The 5160-nt window shown below is 48.1% G+C and overlaps 1 protein-coding gene across 1 annotated transcript in view; it reads right to left on the bottom strand.

Annotated features, from left to right (window-relative positions):
* Positions 1–3659, bottom strand: part of MICAL3 (microtubule associated monooxygenase, calponin and LIM domain containing 3) — a 266794-nt gene extending 263135 nt beyond the window's left edge. Inside the window, 1 exon segment of the mRNA XM_006752758.2 lies at positions 2735–3659. The gene's annotated coding sequence lies outside the window, so the exon portion shown is untranslated.
* Between the last annotated feature and the right edge of the window lie 1501 nt (positions 3660–5160).

Genomic DNA, 5160 nt, shown 5'->3' with positions numbered 1-5160 from the left:
GCCCCAACTCCCCAATCGGCCCTGCTCTGAGCCCAACCAGGGGCTGCACCTAGGGATAGGGCCTGCCCTCTGCCACCCGGGAGCAGGCCTAAGCCAGCAGGTCGTTATCTCCCGAGGGGTCCCAGACTGCAAGAGGGCACAAGCCGGGCTATGGGACTCCCCCTTCCCCCTGAGTGCACAAATTTTTGTGCACCGGGCCTCTAGTATTTAATAAATAAATAAGTAAAATGTAACACACAATAATATGACATAAATAAGCCAGTAATGTTTCTTACTCCTTTAAGAACATTTTGATAACCTTTAAAATATATATATATATTTTTTATTTCAGAGAAGGGAGAGGGAGAGATAGAAACATCAACGATGAGAGGAAATCATTGATCAGCTGCCTCCTGCACACCCCACACTGGGGATCGAGCCCACAACCCAGGCATATGCCCTGACAGAATCTAACATACATCAACTCTCAACCACTGTGCCACTCTGGCCAGCCTTGATAGCCTTTCAATCTGTTCACATGGAGCCTGCTAGAAGCAGCAGAAGGTAAACCGCTGCTCTTCATAAAGCCCAGGTCAGAGGCAGAGCCCATCAAACTTAAGACTGCCTTTACTTGCCAGTCAGGCCTCTCCCATCCGGACCAGCTCTGATGCCAGTGCCAGAAATTAGGAAAGGTTTATGATTCCACTTGGACATGTCAAAGCAACAACCAAAATCCTCATCCACAAGCTACTCAACAGACCCACAGGGTTGTCCTTAAGTGTGTACCATCCTTTCTGAAAAAAATGCAACACAAGCCAGGAGGAAGTGCTCAATTTTTCCTTGTTTGATTTTCATTTCTAGGTCCAAAGGTTTGAGTTTCATTTTTAACCTAACATAAAAATTTTAATGTGAGAGCTAGAGGTTGGGGTGGGAAGAAGACTGACAGGGCTAATCTTCCTAACTTAAGAGGGGAGCATGCAATCAAACTGCATCCAATTCCATCACCCACAAATGTCCTAAGAGAAAAAAGATTATTTACATTTATTAAACATCTACTATGTACTCTAGAGTCTATTTTCTCTCCCACACTTAGAAACACCACAAACAGCCATCACCAGGGAGGGAACCAGGGAACCATACCAGGAAGATGGGTGTGAGGGGACTCACAATCTGGTAATCAAGTCCTAGACATTTCAATGGTTAGTGTTATGAACACAAAGAGTCTTGGCTAGGAACCAAGTTCAAGTTTCTAAAGATCCTTTGCAAGAGGAACTCCCAAACTGTTTTCCCTAAAATTCTGGAATTAACTCATGCTATTTAATGTACAATTTTAAAAGTTTAAAAAATTTTTAAGCCTGAAGCAGCACAAGAATTCAATGTAGGGCTAAAACAACCTGAGCGAGATTTCTGACTCAAGCACATCTGACAAATATGGAATTCATAAGATCCTCTTAAAGGCCTTTTACAGATGTGCTCACAGGGGAAGGCAACCACAACAATGAACTGGCATATGTGTGGACAGGTAATGAGAGAGCAAAGCCTTACTGCTGGCAGCAACAATTCCAAGTACGAAGTCTTTCTCACTATAAAACCCAACTCATTCTCACTCCTAGATTACAAGGTGTCATCCTAAATGATTGTCTATGTCGAAAACTGTCAGATGGGACCAAATGCACATTGGTGTTCTGATGTTTAAATCCCATTCTCTTTATCCACATCTCACTAAAAAAGAAAAAAAGTGATAAGCCTTAAAAAAAAAGACACTATTTACAATTCACCTCCATTCCTCTGCATTAATGCACTTCATGTAAACCATTAACATTCCTCTGCATTAACGCATTTCATGTAAACCATAATTAACTTCTGCGTTAAATACCAACATTAAAAGAACATAAATGTGGTTTGTATTCGGTGGAAACGCTTTCCCTGAATTATGACTGTGGAGAAAAATCAGCCAAGATATTAAGGCCAGTCCATGTCCCTGGACGGGATGAGGTAAGAGGTCTTGCCTGAGGGCCCAACAAACTGCGACGACTAGCTTACCATCCTCCCACAACCCCACAGCTCAGGATGCCACAGCGTCCGCTCCCTGCTAACACCCGGTGAGCCTCTGATCTGGGTACAGGGCTCCTTGAGGTGATTTGTAAAGTAGGAATTTCCAATGTGCCACGCAGACCTCCAACAGCGAGGTCTGGTGAGGCAGTTAGGGAAGCGGGAGGGGGAGGCTCATAGATAAGTGATGCATGTGGCTGCCATCATCTCACCCTGTCCGAGAAAATAAAGGAAAAAGAACTTGAGGGTCCTTTCCTGGCCATCTGCCACACAGACCTCAAGAGCCTACTCAGTCCGCGCCAGGCCTGCAGACCAAGGCTCTCAGGACAGGACCTACCCGTGGAGGCCGACGATCCACCCGGCCACAGTTGACTGAAGAGGGTCGGGTCCCCAGCTCCGGGGAAGGGCGGCGGCCCGGCAGCGGGCAGGCCCCACTCACCCCCAGCTTCCAGAACCTGCACCAAAGCCTTCCAGAGCCTCCACCCGAGTCCCGCTCCCGCTTCCACAAAGCGCTGAAACCTCCCTGGGACTCGGGGCCCGCACGCCTGCGCCGCACCCAATTCCAGGGACCCGGAGGCCCGGCCCCGGCGGAAAAGGGCTTGGAAAGTCCGCCAGAAGGAGGCGCCACCCACACGGCGGCCCCCGCGCCCTCGAACAGCCAGGGCGGCAACGCTTCGGGCACAAGTCGCGTAGTTGTGATCACTTGCTCCAGGCCGCCACCGTCGTCCGCGGAAACCCCGAACTCGGGGTGCAGCCCGGTCCTCACCTCCGCCTCATGCTGCTGTGTTCACCTGGCGCCGGCGACCCCTGGCCGGCCCTGGCCACAACCCAGCAGCTCAACAGCATCCAGCGCGAGCCACTGCACGGAGCAGACAGCCCAGGCAGCTGCGACGCTGCCGGCTGGGAGGGCACATGGAAGGGCAAGGGCTGCAGCCCTCCAGCGCGACCACAGGACCCCGGCCTTGGGGGGTGACAGATCTAAGTGCACCTCGGGAAGTGCCACGTAGCTCCCAACCTCCGGGACGCTGTTGCTACCTACAGGCTCCAACAGTGACAGAATCTCACGATTACAGGGAAAAGATAAATAAATAAGCTGTTACCTTGCAATTCCCCTCCTCTACTCCCCCCTCTCACGGTTCACATGGTACATTCCTCAAAGCCTGGCCTTGGGCGACAGAGGGAGCAGTGGATTGGTTGGGAATCTTAGAAAGGAACGAGGAGACACAAATAATGGCCAATGGAAAACCGCGGTGGGCTGCCAGATGAGAAAAAGAGAGGGTGCGCTTAAAGGGGACTCGTTTGTTGCTCTCAGTACCCGCCACACAGCAAAACTAGAATGTTCTTCTTGTTCCTATCCAGATGGGAAACAAAGAAATTAGGGAAATCCTCAAATTTTGGGGTTAGAGAGCTAAAAGAAAATGTGGACAGAACTGAACCAGATATAAGTGTGTGACTTTGGATGGGTTACTTCATTCTCTCAGCATCAGTTTCCTCATCTAATACAATGAGGACATTAAGCAAGAATTAATCTCTGATGGTCCTCATATTTTGTGATCCTATGATCCTTTGTATGGGATTAACAATATTTACTCTTGAATATTCTTCAATTTGGTGCATGCTCCACCATCCTAAAGAACTTTGGCTGGAAGTTGGTAGACTTTCTGACACCAAATCCTTTACAAAGACAATATCAACTACAACTTTTGTAAAGACAAATTAAATATTATTTCTGGATCCCTGCTCTCTTAAAACAGAGCATTTTTCTTATTCTTTCTTATATGTGGAGAGTCCACCCTCCCCCCCCTGAAAATCTCATAATTTCTACTTTTCCAAGAGTCACCTCTTCCTCTTCTCTCCTCATCCACGTAATTAGATAAAACTTCAATTAATATTCATTTGCCTGTTGAACTGTTCAGAATCCCTGTCTTTAACAACAAATCTCCTTGCTCAGTCCTCATTAGAGTTATTAAAGTGCTCCTCTCTATCTGAAGTCTGTGAAGGCCACTCAGCTATGCATACCCAAATATGCTTTCAGTCATACTTGTCAAATTTAAGACTTTGAAAACACCCTCTTGAAGCCTAGTCTGCTCTATTTTAGAGCAAGTGGTCAGGCCTACATTTAGGCTATCAAGCTTCTTTTTTCAGAACTTTTCAATCTCCCATCATCTAGTCACCCTACACCCACTCAACCTTTTTCCAAATTTTATCAGTTGTTTGGATATAATTTCTACTCCCAGACAGACAACTAATCTATTATTCAGAGATCTCTGGAAAGCCCAGTTCCTCCATGAAGTCTTCCTAGGCTGATTAACAGAAGGTGCTAGTTTACAGAGCTCCCATTTCTACTCTGTGCCCCCATAACACTGATTTTCTGCCCCAATATGCAATTTGTATTGACATATTTACTTCTCTCATGCATTTACAACAACAGTGATGGCAGCTTACATTTATTAAGTGCTAGGCACTGTTTGAAATAATGCTTTGAATGAATTATTTCATTTCACCTTCATGTCAACTCTATGAAATGTTGTTATTTTTACTGTTTATACAAATAAAACTAGAGGCCCAGTGCATGGACTTGTGCACCGGTGGGGTCCCTCGGCCAGGCCTGTGCCCTCTTGCAATCCAGGACCCCTTAGGGGAAGTCAGAGAGCAGTTTTGGCCCGATCCCTGCAGGCCCGGTCCAGACAGGAGAGAGCCGGATCCTGTGCATTGAGCATCTGCCCCCTGGTGGCCAGCCAGTGAGTGTCATAGCAACCAGTGGACCAGTGGAACAGTTGAACAGTTGCTTAGGCTTTTATATATATATACTAGAGGCCCAGTGCACAAAAATTTGTGCACTCGGGGGGTCCCTCAACCCAGTCTGTGCCCTCTTGCAGTCTGGGACCCCTCGGGGGATGTCCACCTACTGGCTTAGGCCCGCTCCCTGGGGATTGGGCCTAAGCTGGCAGTCAGACATCACTCTGGCAGCCTGGGAGTCCTTGGGGGATGCCCACTTGCCAGCGGGGGGAAGGCCTAAGCTGCAGTCGGACATCCTTAGTGCTGCTGAGGAGGCGGGGGAGGCTCCTACCATCACTGCTCTACTGGTAGACCACCAGGGGGTAGCTCCTGCATTGAGCTTCTGCCCCC

The sequence above is a fragment of the Myotis davidii genome, unplaced genomic scaffold (genome assembly GCF_000327345.1).
Source record: "Myotis davidii unplaced genomic scaffold, ASM32734v1 scaffold830, whole genome shotgun sequence".
Classification (NCBI taxonomy): Eukaryota; Metazoa; Chordata; class Mammalia; order Chiroptera; family Vespertilionidae; genus Myotis; species Myotis davidii.
Note: the sequence above shows the minus strand (reverse complement) of the source record. Positions and strands in the feature narration are given on the sequence as shown.